At 38.6% G+C, this 25,182-nt stretch overlaps 1 protein-coding gene across 5 annotated transcripts in view; it reads left to right on the top strand.

Annotated features, from left to right (window-relative positions):
• The first annotated feature begins 261 nt into the window (after nucleotides 1–261).
• eya4 (EYA transcriptional coactivator and phosphatase 4) overlaps nucleotides 262–25,182 on the top strand; it is a 475,725-nt gene continuing 450,804 nt past the window's right edge. For 3 of the 5 annotated variants that reach the window (XM_069887300.1, XM_069887303.1, XM_069887310.1), the window contains exon 1: nucleotides 496–892. The gene's annotated coding sequence lies outside the window, so the exon portion shown is untranslated. Of the gene's footprint in view, nucleotides 893–25,182 lie in introns of all 5 variants that reach the window. The other 2 variants (XM_069887302.1, XM_069887304.1) reach the window with 2 other exon arrangements.

Here is a 25,182-nt window from a genome sequence, read left to right on the forward strand (position 1 = left end):
GCAAGAGACAGGAGCAGAAATGCAAAGCCAGAGAAAGAAAGATAGGAGAGAAAGACAAAAGGGTAGTTTTTGGCAGTGACTAGACGGGCTGAAGGGCCTGTTTCTGTGTCGTAACGTTCCATGGTTCTCTGAATTGTTGCGAGCCTTGAGGACGAAGGGACTTGCCGCGAGCCCGGACACTGCATGAACATCAGGGCTGAGCGCGTGCCCGGTCACTGCTCGAAGCTTGGATCAGAGCGCGTGGGACTGCGCGTTCACGGGAAAGCAGGAACAGCGCGTCGGGGCCCCAAGAACGGAGCGCGTTCCCGAGGGATTGAGGTTCGCTTGGGTGTATTTATCTGTTGATTGAGCGGGAACCCCCAAATGCAAGAATTGACAACCCGACCATGCCCAGAGACGCAGAGCGGGCGCGCGCCTGGAAAGGATTGCGCGCCGACCGGAGACAGCGGAAGGCCGCGGAGTGAGCGCGGACGCGAACGGGACTCGCGGGGAAGCGCGCGCCCCGGCGTGGAGCGCGCGCCCGCCCGGGGAGTGGGGAGCAGGCAGGGCGGGAGCACGGCGAGCGCGAGGCCCAAGCGCGCGGCCAGCCTCCTCCCCCCACGGCCGCACAGCACGAGCCCGTAACGTGAGCGCAAGCCCGGGGATCGAGCGCGCGGTTCCGGATGCAGAGCGTGAGCCGAGGTGAGTGCGGCTCCGGGGGTCAGAGGGATCCACGGAGTGAGCGCCACTCACCAATCTCGTGCTGCGCAGACAGACCCTGGGACAGCAAAACAAAAACAGTGCCGCCGCTCTCATCCCCGCCCCCTCGGTCCCAGCTCGGAAGAAGACCTTGGAAATCAACTCTTTCCAACAGGACGATTTGAAGGAAAGAAACTGGAATTGTGTTGAGGAAGTAAGTTTTTTGGGGGGTCTCTTTTTATTTAAACACGGCCCCGCGAAACGATTGGGTCTGGGTCTCATTCACGGATGTGGGCGAGGAGACCTTCCCAGCCTGCCAACCAACATTAAATGCCACGCCGATGGAGGGAACGTGAATTGCCGAGGCAATTCCATGGGATTCCCGGAAATGTTGAATGCAGAACGTTGGCTGCCTGGTCCAGTGCTCTAAATGCAGAGGCTCTCTGGCCATGTCCTGTTCGCGGGGGTCGTGCGGGGTTGAAGGCCAGTTATTGTATTGTGGAAGTCCACGTGCATTTCGTGTTTATGTCTGGGAGGAGGATACTCTTACAAGACACACACCCGCCGGGGCACCACCGGCTCGCTCCCAAGCCCATTGGGCTGTCGTCCATTAGTTTTCCTTGTTGGCTGTCATTCCCGTCCCTTTGAATTCGATCCTTCAGTAAACGTACAGGTTGGATTTCAGATTAACGACACGTCCTTAATAGTTATTTGCCCGACAGCGCGATTTCATTCCACCTTCAAAGAATAATAATGTTCCCGTTTGGATCATTGTCGAGATGAGCGGTCAAAGGGGCTTCGCGCCTTTACCTCTCGGGGCAGGCAGGGGAAATCCCGGTACCGTTAATATCTCTCTAAAATCCGGCATTTCTCCGAAATGCCGACAAGTGTCGTAACTGTGGGGCATTTAGAAAGCACGTTGTAAGGATTTACATATTTAATGGTGCTGCTCAGAGTTACATTGTATCTTTTTTTTGTTCACTGATTTTTGTTAACAACCGCTGCTCAATTCCAGTGTAATCGCAAGGGTTAAAGCCGGATTAGTCCTGAAGTTCGACTCAGAAGATGCGATAAAATGATAACCACCCCCACCCTTAATGTTTCTGGTCGATGCTGGGGGGGGAAATAGGGTGCAGATTTCGATACAGTTTCACCACACATCATCAATTTCAGCGCAAATCGGAGTTGACTCTGCCAGCATCATTTTATCCAAGCAACCGGAAAACAAAAATCACAATTACTGTATTTCAATTCCGAGCAAGAACCGTGGCCACGTTTCATTAATCTTTTGGAATTGTGGGGGGGGGGGGGGGGAGACGTGGTGGATGGTCCCTTTGACAGGGACGTGCTTTCCCATTTGCTTTCGAATTGGCATCGTGTCCACTCAAGTGGGCACCTTACCTCGATATCGGCGACTGGGTCTTTATATTCTCCCTGGCATTCCTACCCCGTTTCGTGGCATTTTCCACTTGCCTTTCACAAAATGCACTTTCCGCAGCCGAACTCACTGGATATTGCTACATTCAGCTCGCGCACCGACTGAGTCAAAAAAAAGGAGTTCTCACCAACGCCGAAAGTCAGATAGGCATTTTCCGATTTGGAGCACGGTTTTTTTAAAATATGTGCTGTATCTGCTGTCAATTAGTCGACAAGGGTGACGATTAATGGATTTTAAACAGAAAAAAGATGTGCCGTCTGCACGAACAGCTGCTTTGCTGAACTGTTCGATGCCCGCAGTCAGCGCTGAGAATTCGCCTGTGAGAATAGATACAATCGAGGAAATAACGGAAAAGTAATCACCGAAATACTGAGCCACTGTCAAGAATTCATACATTCCTTTTATCTTTTAAACGAAAAAGAGTTTTAGAAACGATTGAAATCCACATTGGGTCTTCAGATCAGCTCTGAATCAATCCCGATGAATGAAATTGAATTAATGAAAATTGTGGTTAAAAATTCCCGACTCTTTGTAGAATAAATTCACGTGACGATAATTAGGCATTTAAATAAATTTTAAGTATTTTAAAACATAACAATCAGGATAAAATATTATTCTGAAGTATGCATTCCTTTCTGAAAAAAGAACGTAAGATTAAAACTGGACGCAAAAGGCTCAACCAGAGGTACAATTTTCAATGGTCTATATTTATTAAATGGTGTCTTCACAGTACAGTTGCATTAAATTTGGAACAAAATATTTTTTCTACAATGTTACAGCGATTTTTGTGGGGGTAATAGAATAAAACAGAAGCTGTCACTCATAACTGTTCACTGGATCGATCACATTGACCTTCTCATGGAAGTAAACGACTGAGAATTGTCAATTGAACCAAACTCTGATATCATTTTGACAGAGGAAATTTAAAGTTGTTTCTTATTAAAACAGAAATGAAGAAACTGGAAATAGATTGACAGACAGTTTTTGGGCATCTTTAATATGTTTACTCCTCTCCGCCAGCAAATAATTTGCACAGCCAAGAAATTAACAATAGCATTTTACATCTTGTGATCTCACCCCTATTCCAAAATATTAGTATCATAATTCTAATACTCTAAAGTGATAACATGTCTTTTAATGGCCAAAATGAATAGGATTTGTAATTCAAGGGAGATCCATTAGAGCAGATGAACATGAAGGAAAATGACAATTATTATGTTTAGTGTTTTAATCCATTTCGTGCATGAAAATAATAAATGTTAAAGTCCAGAAGCATTCAGCATTTCTCATCCCTTTGTAGTTTATGTGGGTCTGCCTAATTAATATATATCATCTGGAGATTATTCATTGAAATTAATACCTCTAAAAATATTCTAACACCGTTGATGAAATAGAGAACATAGAATATTCCAGCACAGTACTAGCCCTTCGGCCTATAAAGTTGTGTCAACCTATAGAAACCTACTCAATGAACTAAACCTTTCCTACCTCACACCCATAACCCTCAATTTTTCTTGCATTCATGTGGCTAAGAGTCTTTTAAATGTCCCTATTTCACCAGCCTCCACCGCCACCCTGGCAATGCATTCAACACACCCACTCGAGGTCCAAAAGAAACTTACCCCTAACATCTCCCCTAAACTTTTCTCCCCTTGCCTTTAACATTTTATCCAATATTTGCTACTTGCCCTGGGGAAAAGGCACTGGTTGCCCATCCTATCTACGCCCCTCATAATCATGTAGACCTCTATTGTCACCTCTCATCCTTCTTCGCTCTAAAGCAAAAACCCCTAACTTTTTCCAGTCCAGGTAACATCCTGGTAAATCTCCTCTGCACCCTCTCCAAAGCTTCCACATCCTTCCTGTAATGAGATAACCAGAAATGATCATAATATTCAATGTGCTCTAACCAGAGTTTTATAAAGCTGCAACAAGTGGCTCTTGAAGTCAATTCCCCGAACAATCAAGGCCACCATACAATAAGCCTTCTTAACTACCCTAGCAACCGGTGATACTGGTCAAATGAATCCATAAGCACATTTGAAGTACACATTCATTAATATGCTCAACACTAGCATATAATTTATTCCAGTCATCATTGCTATTTAATGACAGAAATCAGAAATCTATTCACATGGAACAAACATTGAAATTTCAAAACTGCACCACTGCTTTTGAGCAAATGATTGTGTTCAGTCTGTGGGATCTCATCGGTATACAGAGTTAGAGGTAAATTGTTATACCATTGCAAATTAACTGAAACACAAATATAAATAAAGATCATTTACAGCTAATCTTATACATGCATCAATGCAAAGAAATGAAACATCATGACTTTTGTATGGTATAGGGTTAATGTTGCACATGGTGTGAACTGTAAATATAGAACTGCATGGGAAACACTTGGTGTGATTTATTTAATCAGTGAAGGAGTCAGATGATTGATTTAAAACACAATTATATTGTTTTTAAAACACTGCTTAGATTTTTTTTGCAATCCTACATTATTCTGATAAAAATGTAAAATAATTTTTATACATATAATCAATTAAAACATTGCAGACCTTTGTTGCAAAATGCAGGATTCTATTAAATAGGTATATTATTATGCATGATAAAACAAGACTAATAATCGAGAAAATCTACTGTCATGGAGAAATCAAGATTCGGTTATAAAAATGTAACGAGGTATCAAGAAAAGTGACAAAGCCATTGGAACGTCATAAACTTAAGTGATTTCACTAATTTTAGGAAAAGAAAGCTGCAAACCTTATCTTTATGATTCCAGCCCCATCCCAATGCTCTTAAGTGGCATTGAAAGATACACATACTTAAAAACCAGGTCCACAATAACTACTGTAAAGCAAATAGGAGAGAAAATGAATACCAACCTTTCCAGCAATGCCCATATGCTGAGAATGTATTTTAAAATGAATTAATGTGTAGTGTACTCACTGTTATTCAGAGCATTAAAATACAGCTGCTTTATTTTGTTCACATTCCTGGCATGTAGTTCTGCTGAAGTTGTTAATTTCACATCTGTGGAACAGCTTTATCACATAGTCTTAGTTGAAATGATTGTTCACATTTATTTTGAATAAAGAATTTTTAGTATTATATTTCTGTAAAAATGGTAACATATTTGGCTGGGTCACTCTTAGGTGAGGCCTGGAGTTCTGTTTGAAATGACTCCATTTTCCCTGTTGATAGTCAGTATGTCTTTGACATACTCCACTACGTACACCAATGTGTAAGTTGAAGATGTGCTAGATGCCAGATGAGTATGTGACACCCCCACCCCACCCACCCCCCAAACACCTGCCACCAGACTCACCAGTTTGTGAATAATAGTTTGGGATCACTCTGAGCTGGATGTACTTTGCATCTAGATATGTTGTTCTAGGCCAGTCATGACTCGTCTAGGCTACAAGCAAAATCTCCATTGATCTGAATTTGGATCACTGACCATTAAAAAGTTCAGGTTCAGTTTTTTTTTAATTGTGCTTTGTGTTTTATTACATAAAAGCTACTGAAGTAAATTGTTTAAATCTTTATGATTTTTGTTTTAATTAGTTAAATCCTTTTAAATGGTTTTTGTATGTTTTCGAATAAATGAGACATTGAAAAGGTAAAAGGGTGTTGAAGGTCATCAAGACTGATGTGGATGTGGCCTTGAGCTCCTTCAGTGGCTTAGTTACCAACTTTTGGAAGGAAGAATCCAGTACAGTACTGCAGATGGTAGGTGCAGATTCAGGGCAAGATTAGGCATAGAATTAGATTGATCAGTATCATACTCAAAGGAAGGCAACCAATATGCTTCACAGAATGCCAAAAGGCAAAGAGAGGGAATAAAGAGGCCTTTTCCATTTGGCTGCTGGTGACGTGTTGGGTCTGCTACTTTTCACATGCTAATGATCTTGGATGAAGGAATTATCACCAAATTTTCAGATGAATCCAAGGATTAATGGAGGGCCAGGTAATGTGAGGAATCTTGGACAGGTTGGGAGAATGGGTAAAGAGGGAATACAGTATAGGAAAGTGAATGATCGTGTGACTTTGGTAGAAGGAATAAAAGTATAGACTACTTTCTAAATCTGAACAGATTTCAAATATTAGAGGTCTAAAGGGATTTGGGAGTCTTAATGCAGGATTCCTTAAAGGTTAACTTGCAAGTTGTCGGTAGTAAGGAAGGTAAAAGCAATTTTAGCATTCATTTTGAGAACACTGGAATATAAGGTGTTAGTTAGACCACAGTTGGAGCATTGTGAGCAGTTTTGGGCTCCATATCTAAGGAAGGATGTGCTGGCATTGGAGAAGTTCCACAGGATGTTTGCGAGAAAGATCACAGGGTTAAGAGAATTATGAGGAATGTTTGATGTACTTGCTGGAGTTTAGAAAGATGGGTGGAGGAGGATATCATAGAAACCTACAGAATATTGAAAGGACTGGATCGAGTGGACAAGGAAAGGATATTTCCCATAGTGGGAGAACCATAGACCAGAGGGCACAACCATAGAGTGAAAGAATGCCCTTCAGGAATGGAGATGAGGAGTAGTTTCTTTATCCAGAGGGTGGTGAATCTGTGGAATTTTTTGCCACAGATGGCTGTGGAGGCCAAATCATTGGATATATTTAAAGCAGAGGTTAATGGATTCCTGATTAGTAAGAGTGTAAAGAGGTGCAGGAAGAAGGCAGGAGAATGGGGTTGAAAGGGAAAAATAAATCAGCCATAATTGAATTCCTGAGCAGATGATAGGCTGAATGGCCTAATTCTGTTCCTAAATCTTATGATCTTCTGGTCAATGTATTAACTTTGAAATGTTACAAAAGCAATATAATATCAACAAGAGCACGACTCTTAGAAGTGTTGATTCAGGGATAAAGATTGGTCAAGCTACCAGAGATAAATTCTTTTTGTTTGGAAGTATATCAATGAAATCCATGATTTCCAAGTGTGAGGACATAAGGGAGAAAAGCACATGAGGGAGAAGGCAGAGAGGATAATGTTGATACTTTAAAGATGTGAGGAGGTTTGAGCAGAGTGTAAGTGAAGGCAAGGACCCACTGGGCCAAAGGCACTGTTTCTTTGCCAATATATCCTATGTAATAGCTTTTTTACACAGAGAATGGTAAATGTCTGTAACATATTACCAGGGTAGGTGGTAAAAGTAGCAGCAATAATAGTATTTAAGAGGCTTTTAGGCAGACACATGTGGAGGGTAGGGAATAGAGGATAATGGGTCATAAGCTGCCAAATGGGTTTAGTTACATTGACATCGTGGTCAGCATAGACAGAAAGACCTTTTCTTATACTATGTTGTACTGTTCTATGTTCAAATGTTCATTCAAAAGTCAATTTCTCTGACAGTTTCAGCCTAGATATTTTGTTTTTACATTCACTGCTCATTATTATATTGAACTTGTATTATTACCACCATCAGAGAAACCAAGTCAGTGAATGTATTGTGCATTATTTCATTCACATTATTTTTTTTTAGTATAAAGTGGTGTTACTTGTAAATAATGTAGTTCTCCCAAAACTGAAGTTAGTTTAAGTGGTGGTGCTTTTGACAGGTAAAGTGAGGAGTGGGGAGGGAGCAGCATAGTGGAAGCTGGTAGAGCAGCTGCCACACAAGTTCAATGCCGACTTTAGCTTTTGCCTGTATAGCATTTTCACTGGGCTTCCCCTGGATGCACCAGTTTCCTCCCACACACTAGAGATGTGCAGTTTGGTAGGTTAGTCACCCACTTGTAATTGTCCCTAGCATGCAGGTAAGTGATAGAAAGAGGGAGAGGTTCATGATAATATGGGGAGTATTACGTATCAATACCGTAAATAGGTGGTTGATCGATTGTGTGGATTCAGTGGCCAAAGACCTGTTTCCATGTTGTATGTCTCCATGACTCTGTGATTTTTAAATGAGTGATAATTAATTTAAGTTATCCATTGATTTATCTGAAATCAAAAATAAAATGGCCACAGCCAACTTTCATAACATATTGACTAAATGTATACAAAATAAATTGATCATTAAACATAAATAGTAATTCTTAAGAAGTGGCAAGTTTGTTGTCATATAATTGCACAAGTACAACCCAACGAAACAATGTTCTCCAGTCCTCAGTGCAAAACACGCAGACACCCAACCAGACATAACTCACATACAGACAATACATATGCATGACATGTATTCATACATACAAATAAATAAATAAATATTGTTTCATAAATGTGAGAGTCTTTGATAGTTAGTGCAAGTAGTTCCTTTGGTCATTCAGCATTCTCATTAGCCGTGGGAAAAAGCTGTTTCTCAACTGCCTTTTCGAACTACTACAATTCATCTGATCGCTGTACTTCCACAGGACTATTTCCAGGATTTAGACTAGTGGTGGTGAAGAAATGGTGATGTATTTATAAATTAAGATATTTTGTGTTGTAAAGAGTAAGAGATGGTGATCTTTTCTTGAACCTGCTATCCTGAGCCATTTAAATGATAGAAATCCTGGGTTTGGGAGATGGTGTCAAAATAACCATTCTCAGTAATTGCAATTGATACAAACAGCAGCCATGACATACCAGTAGTAGAAAGATTGAATATTTATGATAGTGGATGTCATGCAAATTAAGTCCACTTTGACCTGAATCATATTGTACTTCTCCAGTTTTGTTGAAGCTACATTCACCCAGGGAGGTGGAGCGTATTCCAATTTGGAGAGGAGTGACCCTTTTCCAATGGTACTATAGTATCAGAGGCTCAGCCTCTGTCCAAACCATACTGCTGCAGTCGAGGACCTTTTAGGCCTGTGAGTTTGGCTTTGTATCTCCAGAACTGGTGATGGAGAGTACTCCAGAATTCTCCTGGCTTGTGAAATACAGATTATGGTAACACTTTTAAGATACCAAGGCCTGAGTCACTCATCAAAGGATACTCAGCTTCTAACATAGATTTTTGTCACTGGTCCAGTTATGTTCCCAGTCTTCAGTGGCCCCATGATTAATATGGTTTAAAATTAGCAATGGTAATACAGGGAAACAGCTCAGATTCTCTCTTATTGAAAGTAGTCATTGCCTGGAACTTGTGTACTGCAATTGTTTCCTGGCCTCGTGTTGCCCAAGTATTATGGATTGTGAATAAAAGTGATCACTGCGCAATCTAATTCTCAAGCAAAGATTTTGAGCAACAGTGGAAACTTTAGTGATTTTTCATTTCTGAAAATTATGCTCAATAATGTAATATTGACTATAGTTTTACACACCATGAATTTTTCTGAAATAAGTACAGAAATTTAAAATATCTGCTGCTTCCAAATGTTTGCTATCAAAACAAGATGTAAATCACACATTTATGATCATATATTATGCTGTGGTTAATGCTTTTAACAATACTGATTCTTTGTAATGAACTCTAACCAATTATTAACACATTCACCTATGGGAATTGATGGATGCTGGATAAGTGTATTTTCCGGTTGCTTGATACTTACTCTTACAATGCCTAATACACATGCATTAAAAATAAACAGTTGAAAAGACAAAAGATAAAAATGCAGTACAGTACTGTACTTACACTGAACAAACTTTCCTGTGTGAATATATAAACTTAAACCATTCAGTCACATTCTTTTAAAATATTTAACCATCGTTGCATCTACAAGTTCCTCCCACTCTATAGAGCCACCTGAAAAATGAACAATAACATTATAGAAAATTAACCCCCTGCCTCCCCCAAGTTTACAGATAAAACCTCTGACTAGGAGGATTCTTACTAAGCAGGGACAAGAAGAAACTTTAAAGGAGTCACCCCAACAGCAAGTAGCATCAACCAGCTCTTCAGCCTAGGCGACACAATTTTATTCAAACACAACTTTATTCAAACTTTATTCATACAGTTGCTACAAACAAAGCATGACCAAGACACTCTACTGGCTAAATGTTTGCTCCCATCTTCATCAGTTTATGTGGTACTTAGAGAACATTCACTTTTACAATTTCAAACTTATGTCTTTTTTACCTTAAAATTATTTATTTTAATTTTAAAATTTATTTTCCTCAACTATTTTGCCACTTGTTTCAGGCTGCTGGTTACTTGATTTTCTGGTGCCAGGTGTTTTACTGTGTATAGTGCCTTCCATAAAGTTTGAGACAAAGACACTTTTTTCCTTTATTTGCCCTTATGCTCCACAATTTTAAATTTGTAATCAAACAATTCACATGTGATTAAAGTGCACATTCCAAACTTTATTAAAGGGTGTTCGTCTACACTTTTGTTTGACAGTGTAGAAATTACAGCACTTTTTATACATAGTCCCCTCATTTCAGGGCACCTTAATGTTTGGGACATAGCAATTGTGTACATATTAAAGTAGTCATGTTTAGTATTTTGTTGCATACCCCTTGCATGAAATCTGTGATTTATAGACATCAGCAGGTGCTGAGTAGTGATGCTCTACCAGACCTCCACTGCAGCCATCTTCAGCTCTTGTTTGTTTCTTGGGTTTGTCCCCTTGAGATTTATCTTCAGCATATAGAAGGCATGCTCGTTTGGATTTAGATCAGGTGACTGACTTGGCCATTCAAGAATTTTCCTGTTTTTAGCTTTGAAAAACACCTTTGTTGATTTAGCAGCATGTTTGGGATCATTGTCTTGCTTTACGATGAAGCACTGCCTAATGCGTTTGGAGGCATTTGCTCAAAACTGAGCAGATAAGATGTTTCTATACATCTCAGAATTCATTTTGCTACTGCCATCAGCAGTTACATCATTAGTGAAGATAACCGTGCCAGTACTTATGGCAACCATAATGCCCAGGCCATAACACCCCTACCACCATGTTTCACAGATGAGATGGTATGTTTGGAAGTTCCTTTACAGCTCCACATTTTGCTTTTGCCATCACACTCAAACAGATTAATATTGGTCTCATCTGTCCACAAGTCCTTTTTACAGAATTCAGGCTGTTTTAAATATTTCTTGGTAAACTATCATCTGGCCACCCTGTTTCTTTGGCTAACTAGTGGTTTGCATTTTGCAGTGTAGCCTCTGTACTCCTGTTCATGAAGTTTTCTTCAGACAGTAGTCATTGACATATCCACACCTATCTTACGAAGAATGTTTTTCTGAAAGAATAACATAATGACCATTTGTATCTGATACCACACTGTGATGAACAAAAATAATATTTTTCTTATTTATAAGAATCATGGCCCCCTGTCTTCAGCTTGAAAAGAAGAATGAAAATGCTGCCCCCTCCAACTTGTCATGAGGTGAAAATGATCACAACTATGAATATGTGTTTTTGTAAAAAATACAATTGTGGCCTTGTTGTTTAATATGTGAAAACACTTTCTTTCTCTTAACTGGATGGTTAAAACCTTTCTGTTCCAACTAAAGAAAATAATAAAATTATCCATTTTTAATTAATAATGTGTTGATTAGCACAAATAATATCTAAACTCCAAGTGTCAGCCTTGAGGCAAAACTTTTAAACTAGTAATAAATTAAAGATAAACTACACAAGGTCAAAACTTGTACAGACTCCTAAAGCTATTTTTTCTTTGGCTTGGCTTCGCGGACGAAGATTTATGGAGGGGGTAAAAAGTCCACATCAGCTGCAGGCTCGTTTGTGGCTGACAAGTCCGATGCGGGACAGGCAGACACGGTTGCAGCGGCTGCAGGGGAAAATTGGTTGGTTGGGGTTGGGTGTTGGGTTTTTCCTCCTTTGCCTTTTGTCAGTAAGGTGGGCTCTGCAGTCTTCTTCAAAGGAGGTTGCTGCCCGCCAAACTGTGAGGGCCAAGATGCACGGTTTGAGGCGATATCAGCCCACTGGCGGTGGTCAATGTGGCAGGCACCAAGAGATTTCTTTAGGCAGTCCTTGTACCTTTTCTTTGGTGCACCTCTGTCACGGTGGCCAGTGGAGAGCTCGCCATATAACACGATCTTGGGAAGGAGATGGTCCTCCATTTTGGAGACGTGACCCACCCAGCGCAGCTGGATCTTCAGCAGCGTGGACTGGATGCTGTCGACCTCCCATCTCGAGTACTTCGACGTTAGGGATGAAAGCGCTCCAATGGATGTTGAGGATGGAGCGGAGACAACGCTGGTGGAAGCATTCTAGGAGCCGTAGGTGATAAAGCTTTAACAACCTCTAAAAAACAAACTTCCGTTCTTCCACGTCTCTCACTCCATCACCAAAACCAGACAGCTGCTAAAGACATCAACAGCAAGCCCTTCAAAATAATCATTTTCCACCCAAACATATCTTCCTGCTGGACAAGTTATCTCTAGCTCCATTCTTCTAATGTAAATATATTCAGCAGTTCCAAATGTTACATAATTCAGTTAAGACTACAACCCTATAAAAATTATTTTTGGATATCTCCTGCAATTTTGAAAAGTATATAATAATGTAGAAATATAAACCATTATTACTGAGAGAAAAATGAATGTATAATTCTCAGTATTCTTCTCATAAAAATGTAATAGGCCAGTGAATTTAATACAAAGAAAAATACTTACATGACTACAACCCAAGTGGGTTTATTACTCCATATAATATTGCCAAAACAAAGAAAGCCAACTAGTCCTCACCCAACAAATACTATATTACAAGTAATAGAAATCTTAAAAGTCAATCAGCTTCAGTCACCAAGTAAAAATTCTCACTGGCTGCGATGTAGTAGGGAGACATCTAGGTAATTCCGAGCTTCGTCAACCAAGCGTAGCCATTTCTTATGTCCATGGGAAAATGTAATGTGGAGAAGCATGGGATACAACAGGGAAGGTTTAGAACCACACTTGTATGGCTCCAACATTACTTCTCTGTGCTCAGCAGGCTGTTTCAAAACTTTGAGACAGTAATCCTCTACAATCCTGATCTGCTGGCTGCGATATTCGAGTTTTCCCCCTTTGACGAGCTTCACGAATCAGAGAATCCTTTATTTGATATCAAAGTAGCTGAAGAATAACTGAGTATAGTCTCTGCTCCAAAGCCGGCTTAGGTATTGGTGAGTGATGAACTCTATCAATCTCTGGTGGAGATTGGAGCAGCTCCTTCCTAAAATCCACGCAAAGCAAATCTGAAAAAAAAAATTGTAATTTGTTCTCTTTTGGTAGATTCAGCCAAGCCCAGAACATGTCTGCTCCTGCCTCCTAGTCAAATGACTTTCGCCGTTAGCTTCGAATTGTCACTTAATTTGGTGCACACATCTTCTAATTCATCAACACACTTGCAGAAGTTGTTCAAACCGAACTCAAAAGATGATAAACGTTCACCGTGTTCCTCGGTTAAACTCCAGACTTGGTCAAGTTTAGCATCAATCTGATTTAAGATAACTTTAAAATCGTTGGCTAATGATTTTCTGTGCTGATCCAGTACCTCAGAAATAGCCTCCGTAGTCAGATTAGTTGGCATTTCTTCTTTCTTCCCTGATTTACCACTTCTTTTAGCTATTTTAATATGTATTGATAAAGGAAAGACATATAGTTTGAAACAACTTGGTTGTAAAGAACCAAATAGGTGGACGAAATGTACAGGAAGCAGGAGCATCTCATTGCTGCTGCTATACAATGCTGCAGCCAACCGGAAATCATAAAGAATATTTCTGATCTGTCTGACAGGTGTTTAGTGATTTTTCTTCATTATGTTGAGTATTCCTCTGCCATCAGCAGTGGAGGTCTTCCTTGGAATGCCAGTCCCCTTGTGATTACTGAGCTGATCAGTACACTCTTTCTTTTTAATGATGTTCCAACTGCTGATTTTAGTAATCCTAAGGTTTGGGTGATGTCGCTTACAATTTTATTCTTGTTTTTCAGCCTCATAATGGCTTCTTTGATTTTGATTGGCACAACTCTGGGCCTCAGCATGAAAAAATGGCAGCTACAGATTCCAATGGCGATTAAAAGCTTAGAAGCAAACCTAGCTCTCTTATACCTGCACCAGTGAAGCAATTAAACATACTTGAGTAATCACAAACACCTGTGAAGCCAAATGTCCCAAACGTTTTGGTTCCCTGAAATGGCAGAACTGTGTATAAAAAGTGATGTAATTTCTACATGGTCAAACCAAAATGTATACAAATAACCTTGAATAAAATCTGGAATGTGCACTTTAATTCCATGTGAATTGTTTGATTACAAATTTAAACCTGTGGAGCATAAGATCAAAAAAGAAAAAAAAAGTGTCTTTGTCCTAAACATTATGGAGGGATGAGCCTTCCACTCAATATCCATATATGTCCTCTGCTAAACTGGCCCTGCTGCACAATCCTTTCCTCCGGTAAATAAAGTTTATTTCAAAATCTGGTAGATACAGGGTATATATTGTATATCTTGGGAATCCTTTCAGGGAAAGCAAACATTAATGATAAAATTCACTCCTGCCATCAAGGTAGTAGTGCAGCCTCAGGTCAGTTGAGGAGGTGTTAGCTTGCCTAACATAGGCACTCTGTTCTGAGCTCTGTCATGGGAAAAGTTTGCAAAGTATTCACAAGAAAAGACTAAAGGATGTGCTCAAAATAACTTCGCAGAGCTACAATATTCTCACCGACTCTTGGGAAGCTAAATGATTATCTACAAAATAATAATAGGTTAACCTTATTCAAAAATGAAACCCTTATCAATGATATTTGCACACAGTTGAAATATCAATTTTTCCATTTGATTAAGATCCTAAAAGCATAAATTTGATCACCTATTCATTGACCATATTCATTATAGTGATTACAATACCATTGCAAAAAATGATCACTTTAAGTTTCGGGTAGCTAATTCATCCCAGTATATCATTCAAGGACAATAACATTATTTACATCAGATGATCTTAAACATCAGGTTTGCTTCAGTAGGGATTGTAGTGCAGCAGTCCATCAGCCAAGAATTGAAGGCAGTATGGGCATAAAACTTATGACAACCAATAGACAAACTGTCCATGGTACACAAAACAAGTCAATTCTTTTGGAAACAGAGAAACAAGATCTGCAGATACTCAAATTTTGAACAAACAAATAAAAGCTGGAGGAACTTAGCAGCTCAGGCAATATCCATGGAGAGAAATGGACAGTTGTTTCACATTACAGAGATGATATAAAGAGGAGTAAAATAAACTGTAGTATCCTCTCCCAATAATTGGTTAATTTATGCAAATCACTGAAGTTTTACATAGATATATAAATTGTATCAAGAAATCATTTGCGACTATCACTGTGGCGAGAACTACCCAATCATCTTCACTTTCGATGGCTGTAGCATTGTCATTAAATGCAGCTTTTTAATAAAACTTTCACTTTTATGCATGCTTTTTTTTAAAAAAAGTGAAGAATGGATCAGCCCTGTTCTCTTCACATTGATCATTTAATATGTGTGTTGATAACATGCAGGCAGTGAGAAAGCTGAACAACCAAAGAAACTGCTCACACTAACCATCTGAGACTCTCAAATTGACACAACAATATTTATTTATTTATTTGTATAGATGAATACTTGTCCTGCATGTATATTGTTTGTCTGTATGTGTGTTACCTTAACGATGCTTTGCATCGAGGACCAGAGAATGCTGTTTCATCGGGTTGTACTTGTGCAATCAGATGACAATAAACTCGACGATATATGAACACTACTGCCTAAAATCACCCTATGGTTACAGTCTGGGCAAAGTTGGATACAATGAGGTTGAGGTGGCATGGCAGTGCAGCAGAGTATTGCTGCCTCAAAGCTCCAAAAATTTGGGTTAAATCACGACCTCAGTTAAGGTGTGTGTAGAGTTTGCATGATCTCCCTGTGTGTGTGTGTGGGTTTCCCACTGGTGCTCAGATGCTGTATGTGTGGTGTTTGCATGATCTCCTTATGACTGTGAGTTTCCCCCTAGTGTGCAGATACGGTCTGTGTGGAGTTTGCATGTTCTCCATATAGCTCTGTGGGTTTCCCCCTGCTCTCATAGCACAAGCTTTTTGTTTGGTTATTTAGCTCCTGTGAAATACCTCAGTAAAGGTAACCATATAACCATAACCATATAACTGTTTACGGCGTGGAAACAGACCATGTCGGCCCTTCAAGTCCACGCCGGTTCACTTGAACAATTCCACTAGCTTCTCCCTCCTGCTCTCCGCCCATAACCCTCCAACCCCTCACATCCATGTACACAACCAACCTTCTCTTAAATGACAGAAGGGACCCTGCCGCAACTATCTCTTTTGGAAGATCATTCCATTAAAGTGGCAGAAAAATCAAATGCGAGTAGTCCCTTAAGCTAGTTGTTCTCAACCTTTTTCTTTCCACTCACATACCACTTTAAGGAATCCCTATGCCATTGCTAAGCAATGATTAGAAAGGGATTGCTTCAGGTGGTATGTAAGTGGGAAAGGAAGGTGGAGAATCACTGCTCGAGACTCAATTGTTACTGAAATATTTTGCTTAAGAAAAATTGTCATTGGCCAATTTCCTTTGGAATTATGAAACAGTGCACATAATGAGTCAATGAGGTACAATTAAAACAGTGGTTTTCAACCTTTTTCTTTCCACCCACATACCACCTTAAGCAATCCCTTACTAATCACAGAGCACCTATGTCATAGGGGATATTTAAAGTGGTATGTGAGTGGAAAGAAAAAGGTTGAGAACCACTGCTTTAAGCAAACACAGATACCCCAACTTCGCCAGTCTCTCCTCATCTACGGTCTTTGCAACAATATCACCAATCTCAGTTGCATCCTCTGTAGAGCTATCACAAAAATCAGTTTCATGATCATTTTCTCCTCACATTACAAGTTGTTCTTCCTTGATTATTGATTATATTTCAGAGTTGGCATTTCTTCAATGCAATGGAGGAAGGGAGGATTATGTGATTGCAGCAGGTCATGTAACTGCAGAAGTAATTTAAAAGAGTATTAATCAGTTGATTTAAATCAATGGTCTGAAGATGGGTGCAAAACCCATTACAACAATTGGGTTCTTTTAATGAATAAAATAAATATGGGGGGGGGGAAATCCTAGTGCCAATACTATTGACCATATAACTCCAAAATTATTGTAAATAATCACCTGCTTCACAAATATTCTTCAGAGAGATAATTTTGTCATAGCTTATCTTTTATGTTTTTCACTAAAGAGCAGAGCTCACTAAAACATTATGTTTAAAGGAATTTGGGAAATAATCTTCCTAGTAACAATGAGAATGCATGGACGGAACTAGAAATCTATTTAGGTTGGTGATATTTGTTAGAACATTCCCATACTGGGCATGTCACTTTACTGATGTGCCAAAGACATCTGAATGTAATGAATGATGCTGCAAGATCCTGCTTTGAGTGGGGATCTGTACTACCAAAATCTTCCCAGTGGAATGAGTTGAAGAGCTGTAGCATCAAAATACTTAACTTGAGTTGGGATGGATGGAGATTCAGGGTTTGCACATCTTTGCAGATCCATTTACTATAATTGCGGTTATCATAGTGTAATTCAATTTTGGACAGAATACTGACAAGTTTGTCAAAATGTACATGCTTACAAATGTATAAGTTGTGATATCAAAAGCATATTTGAATAATTTATCACCTTTCCATTGTAAATCTAAAGTAAAGATAATTGTACTGATACCATGATACAGTCTAGAAATTAAAGCAGACAATTTTAGAAATTGGCAGCAGTTTATCCCACAGTTTGAACTAATGATTCTTTCTGCAAGAAATGCTAATGTATGTTTTCACTTCTCAGGTGCAGATGGATCTGCTATAAATTTTACTCCATTTTCCTTTTTGTTTTAATTTTTCAGAATTGGAAGTTGAGTTTCATAAACCATTCCTTCCCACAACGTTGCAAACTTTTCATACCAAATGTACCTCTTTTTTGGGGATGTTACACAATTTCATGTTCACAAATGAGTAATTTTTTATTAGTCAATACATCATTTTTAGCTGATTATGGGTTATTAGAAAGGTGCTTCACAAAACACTCGTGTGTGAACAGAAATCTCTAATTATTACTAATGAAATAAAAAATAGTTACCCATCATGAGCATATGTAGTTCTGGAACCTTGCAATTACATGCAAGGAAGAATAAACAAATTCTGAGCTCTTTGGATGAAGAAAAGGATACAACAAGCAATAAAACAAACAAAAAAATCTGCACATTGCAAATGTTAGCTTGTAAATACTGATGGGAACCTGACTGATTACAAAGTAATCATAGGGGGATGAGAAAATTAAAATAAAAGAGGATAAAGAGCAATTAAGAAAAGATTAGCTGCCAACATAACTAGGAATCTGAAAATATTCTACAGATATATAAATACCTGTGGTAAAATAATAGCATGAAGAGAAATGGTGTCCATTTGGAGATTAATATGGAAACTTACACATGGAGGACGCTGCTAATGTACTGTATGAATTCTTTGCCTCCGTAATTACAAAAGAAGACAGTCCTTCCAAAGTAATCATCAATAAGGAGATAGCTGAGTGGCAGGCATTGAAAACTGGCATGGAGGTATTAGAAATTTGGCAGTCGGTAAGTCACTGGGGCCAGATGGGATGCATACTAGGATTTTGAAAGGATAAGAAAAAAATTGTGGAAATGTTGATTACAAGTTACCAATGCTCTATGGAAAAGAGGGAGAGGTTTGGAGAGTTGAAAATTATCTTCTATTATTCAAAAGTAAAATAAGAGAAAGAATAAGTCTAGCAACTGAACCTTTATTAAAAGAAGCGTTGTGTGGAACCTTTATAAACTAATCATAAAACCTTTTGTGTGGCAACCAGTAATGTGTTCAATTCTGGTTGCCACATTAAAGAAAGAGTCAAGAAATGATGTGTAAGGCCGGTTACAGAGATGAGGGCCACAGTTAAAAATATAAGCTTGAGAGTCTGAGATTTTTTTTCTTTCGAGAAGGGGAAACTGATGGGAGCTCTGAAGGCAAATCATAAAGGTTCTTTTTAAAATAGAGTGAGGAAGACTTGGTCTTATTGGTGGTCAGCTGTTTTACTGGAGTAAGTAAATACTGCTATAGTAGTAATGACACATTTTGTTGGTGATTAGCACCATGCATGGATGTCAGCTTTCTGTATGAAATCTACCTTCAATGAGACACAATTCTTGAGATTTGATGATTAAAGAGAAGGACCTCACACCTGGCACAAAACTCATGGTCTTCTGGGCAACAGTGATCGCTACTCTCTTATATGCTTCTGCAACTTGGACTACCTACAGTAGCCATAGAACAATAGAGCCATAGAGCCACAGGCCCTTCAGGCCTTCTAGTCTCTGCTGAACTATTATTCTGCATAGTCCCACTGACCTGCAGCCAGACCATATCTCTCCATAATTCCTCCCATCCATGTACCGGTCCAAATTTTTCTTAAATTTCAAACTTGAGCCTGCATTCACCAATTCAGCTGACAGCTCATTCCACACTCCCATGTTATTTCATGCCTAGTTTTTTTTTAATATTGTAACTACTACCCTATTTATTTAAATAAAAACTTCAGTGAAAGGGAAAGTGTCTAGGTAAGTACCCCAGTAGAGAAAGTGTTCTCCATGTTCAAATAATGAGGCTGAAAATACTTGTCCTACTTCACTGGTCAATGGATGAAAGTGAACATTAACAGCACTGTAGATGTAAGTGTGTGGATAGGCAGGAAGTAAAAAAAAAAGAAGCATTTTCTTTCCTAAATCTAATCTTAATCCAGGTCGATACTCATTCTGTGTTACTGATAATGATGAGTTGTCCTCCACATCCAAAGATCAATTGTATTGATTTCAGTTTTGGAGGCAGGTAATAAATGCAGACATCAATAGATTGTGTGTGTATCCCCAAGTGACAAGTGACCAAGGATGATTTTCTATCACCCACCCCACCCACCCCCACCAAACTCGGCCCTTTCCCCCTCCCCAAACTGATGCCTTTTAAAATTGTTATCGTAAACAGGAAAAAGCTGATTAATATCACCTGCATTTTGTGAACAAGAACATGCAGTTTTTCTAATTTGTGACATTTTGGCCCCAACTTAATATCCAAAGACATAAATTATAATTCCACCAAGGCAGCTGGGGTATCCAGTTAATTAAATAAATCTGATCTTAAAAGCTGATGTTGGTAATTGTGGCCATGGAACTAATGAAGTGTTATTAAAAATCCAAAGTGTCCATAGGGAAGAAACTTGCTGCCTTTATGTACGCCTTCAGTGCCATAGGCTTTGAGAGTATGGTTTGGTTATACACTCTGGAAGACTCAGCAAACCACACAAATTGCTAAGATGCAATTAGCTGATCCATTAATCTGTAACAAGAATGGTTGGTTCAACCAACCACCAGGCCTTATCCTAGATGTCAGATTTGATCACAACAAAACCCAATCAAACCTCCAAAGTTCTTCTCACTTATATAAGGAAGTTGCGATAGCATATCATGGAGTCAGACCTTTGTTTTTAGCCAATAACCATCTTACTGACAGGATACATCTATTAGAAGTGCATGGATTTGATATACATTAGGAAGGGAGGCACTCTGGGAATATTAAATATTCACTAGACATCAGGTCAAACATGGGCATGAAAACTTCCAGCTTGTTCAACTTGCTCAACTAATGTTTCACCAAACTCTTCCATATTTAACAATAATTGGAAGGAGACATAAGAGTAACGTGGGCACAGAGTGGCTGAAAGGTGTGGCTTCAGGATAAGACTGTCAGGAGATGAAAGAAGCAACTCGAACCAAAAAACCTAATTGACTGCTGCTCTCTGTATTTCATGTCACATATGTACCTGTCTATCATAGTATTGTTTGACTGCCTCTGTGAAGAGGATGTCTAGTTCTCAGTGTGAAGACATGTCATTCTCCTGTCAGAACACACATGGCCCTTCAGATGGACACTTGTGAGAAACTGTGGACAGTAAGCAGAACCACAACTGCATTTCATTATAAAACCTCCTATGGCTCTGTGTCATTCTCTCATTACTATAAAAGAGATCAACCGTTTAGGAACTCTTTGTACTGCTAATTGGGCCAATAATATCCATATTTGAAGCAATGAAAAAAGTGCAGAGATTAAGAAATGTGATCATTTTTCAATTACAGAATGGTAAAGAATCTATGTAGATAATCTTCATATTCCCTTTATCTACCAAACATGATATCCTCAAGCCATTAACTAATTTAAGTGGAAAAGAAGAATTAATAGGACCACTGTTAATAAATTCCAATAGCTTCATCACAACGGATGGAGTCTGAAAGCTTAGTTAACCAGGGATGAATAAATGTGTCTTTGGGTTCACTGTTAAAACAAGCAAAATTATTGGCCATTGGTTGTAACTTCATTGACTTCCTTGGCACTATTTTGAGATAAACGCAGCAATCAACTGTAAAAAGCTTAACGGTATTTCTTCCATCAACCTTTCTCAAGTAATGGATGACCATTTGGAATTTTCTAATTCACAGTCAAACTTCAAAATCTAGAAAGCTTTGAAAAATTATAACTATTATTTCTATAATGACCTCATTTAATATTCAGTATAGAAACCATAAAGCCATATAGGTTTTTATTAAACCCCATCATTTTTTTCCATTGCCATTTTTCAAGTTCAGGTTTATTATCATCTGTCTGTACATATACAACCAGATGAAACAGTATTCATTTTCACTTACCGACTATTCAGAGTTGACTTATATCGAGGTTTCTTTGCGACCACTAAAGCTTTGTTCTCTTTCTCCTCTGTAAAAATGGATATGAATTATTTGTTCTGTAAATGTCATTTTATTATTGTCCATTATAGAATTATATGGATTAACTTCAAAGGGCCTACATTTCATTTATTACTCTTTCTCCTTATGTCTTTACTGCAACATTATATTTTCTTCTTGTGCATTTTATTACTTTTTTTAATACTTTTAACTCACTGCAGGTCACCAGGTCTGTTTGGTTTACATATTTTCTTGTAAAAATTTGGGTTGCTATGAATTCTGAATCTGCAAGCTGAAATGTAATTTGCTGCTTCCATTTTACCTTCTCCTTGTTTTCATTTTTTGATTGAAATACTCCCTTTGTTTTATGACCACTTTTGCTGCTTATGCAGTGGAATAGAGACTTGATTTGAGGTAACTTGATTGGTATTTGTCCAAAAAAAAATTCCTTTGCTTAATGCAATTCTATTAAATTCATAAAATATTCAAAATTTTCCAGTCAATTGTTCACTTGGCCAGATCATAAACTTATTTGTTTAGAAAATTGGGAATCAATGGGCAGGTTAAAAAGAAGGATTGACTATGACCAGGTTTTTCTGGAGGGTCCGGAAAGTATTACTGACAATAAAATGTAGAATTATTGGGATCCTTTATTGGCAAGTTTTGAATTAGTGGATTTGTTTCCTCTAGGTTTAACATGCAGTTGTTAGAGGCACATGTAATATACTGTCTCCAATATGGTTTTAGAAAAAAAAAATCACTGAAGCCATGAAGCCATATTGTAGTACATAATTCATCTCCAGAAAACATTGTCACAACTTGTGTTGCTTGTATTTCACTCTAATGCTATTTAACTCAAATTGTTCCACCTAAACACAGGCTAGGTTATCTGTATTCCAGTTGTATTGCTAAGGTTCTTCTACATTCATAGAATTTGAAAATGTTTGGTGCCTGCCATAACATTTATATGAATGTTACAGAAGTCATGATAACTATCTTTTATTTATGTGTCCACTGTCTCTATATTTTATTTTTTGATTGAAGTAAAGCATTCTGAAGTTCAAATAGGATGACACAGTGGGTTTGACAAATTATTGCTTTATTCCATTAGGTAATTCAATTTATAATCTCCAGCTATATCAAGAAAAAAAGTAAGCTTTCATGTTTGCAAGGTTATTGTATGATAGTGAAGTAGAGTTTATTTTTTTTTTCTTTTAATAAAGATGAGTTAAAATGTTTGGTTACCCTTTTGTTATTAGTGATTAAATATCAATATCTTGCAAGGAGAATTCTTGTTTAAGACTGTATGAGTATTTCCATCTTCAAAAAGATAATCGTTTTTAAATTCCAAAAGTATTTATGATTCAAATATATATACGCAGCAAAACCTTTGGAATCCGGCACCTATGGGGATTACTAGATGCAGGATAAGTGAATTTTCTGATTGTTTGAGATTGTGTGTTGTATGGATTGGTGAACTTATGGTGAGGTGTGCCAATTTTAAATACCCATACTTATTACGTTTTTATTTTCTGCAATTCGTTTTGCTTGTTGTTTAAGGCTGCTGATGGCTTGCATTCCAATTAATAGGGGTTTTACTGTATTTATGAGAGAAATAATTAATAATAGAAGTATTTTCTATGATCAATTTGTTTCACACAGAAATTCCCTCAATTTAAATTAATAGTACATTAATAGGTCAATGTGTCATCAAAATTGCTCTGAGACATTTTCTAGCATCTGCTGATATTTTGAAAGCTCAGTTGAGTTTGAACAATCAGCCTTTCGCTGTTATTAGGGAGAGGTTTTCAGCTGCAGTAGAAATCAATTGGATAGTGGAAGGGATATTCCTGCATTGGCATTAGTAGACAACACAAAATGTTTAAAGGAGTAAAGGTAATCCTTGAAAATTATGAGGTATTGGAAAGTCTGACAGTGGATTTAGGACATAAGAGTGTGAAAGTAGTGCCATTATTCCTTTTGAAACTTGGCACTGCTTAGATCCACTGTTTAGGTCATTCTACATTGTGTACTAGTTACGAGAACAAGCTTTGACTGTACTTCACAAAATTAACACCTAAAAAATAGCAACTTTAATTTAATCCTGATGTACATATACCAATTGGGTCTTTATCAATTTTTTTTTCCCACTCCTTCTCCTCATTCCTTTGGCAAGTTTCAAACTCTGTTGTCATTTACCTTATCATTTTGAAGGCCCAGAGGAATGGGCACCAATGCACTATTCAGGCAGCAAAATGGGTAAAGAGATCATTAATGTAGGATTTAATTGAATTTTCAGCCACACACAGCATTTCCAAGGAGTGAAGAAAACGTGTAAATAATGAACACCACGCACATAAGCAACCGGCACTCCTTCCCTATCGCTCTCAATAAAAAAAAAGGAAGCATTGAATCCTTTAACATAATTGGTAAATTCATCAAGTGCAGGAGAAGACACAAAGCTTCACTCCCAGATTAACTTAATGCCTTCTATGCCTGATTTGAACACCAGAACAAGGAAGAACCACTGTGCACCCCCATGTCCCTTGATGATCCTCTACTGTCAATATCTGAGGATGACATGCAGACAGCCTTCAGGAGAGTGAATCCAAGGAAAGCGTCCAGTCTGGATGGAGTACTTGGCTGAGGACTGAAAACAGTGCTGACCATCAAGCCAATGATTTCATGGATAGCTTCAACATCTCACTCCAACAGGGTGTTGCAAACAGGCCTCAATCGTTTCTGTGCCCAAGAAGAGTGTGGTAACCTGTCTAAAGGACTACTGACCAGCGGCACTCAGATCCACTGGGATTAAGTGTTCTGAGAGGCTACTGTTGAAGCATATCAGCTCCTGTCTGAACGGCAACATAGATCCATTCCAATCCACCTATTGCAGCAACAGAACTACAATGGACGCCATCTCACTGGCTCTGCAAAGAGCCCTGGAGCACCTGGACAGCAAATACACGTACAACAGGATGCTCTTTATCCATCACATTTCAGCATTTAACACCATCATCCCCTCAAAATTGATCAGCAAACTCCAAGACCTGGGCCTCCCTCAATGCCCAAATGGATCACAGTCTGGTATGGGGGTACCAATACATCTAACCAGAAAGCACAGCAAAAGTAGAGGACATAGTCCAATACACCACAGCTAAAACTCTCCCCACCACCGAGAAAATCTACATGGAACAATGGCATCAGAGAGCAGCAGCAATCATCAAAAGTCCACACCACTCTGTTCTTCACTTCTACCATCAGGAAAGAGGTATAGATGACACAAGGCTCATAACATCAGGTTCAAGAACAATTGCTCCCCCTCCACCATTAGACTCCTGAACAACAAACTCAGAGACTCATTGAAGGTCTCTTACTTTGCACATTATTTATTATTGATT

Source organism: Narcine bancroftii, chromosome 6, assembly GCF_036971445.1.
Source record: "Narcine bancroftii isolate sNarBan1 chromosome 6, sNarBan1.hap1, whole genome shotgun sequence".
Taxonomy (NCBI): domain Eukaryota; kingdom Metazoa; phylum Chordata; class Chondrichthyes; order Torpediniformes; family Narcinidae; genus Narcine; species Narcine bancroftii.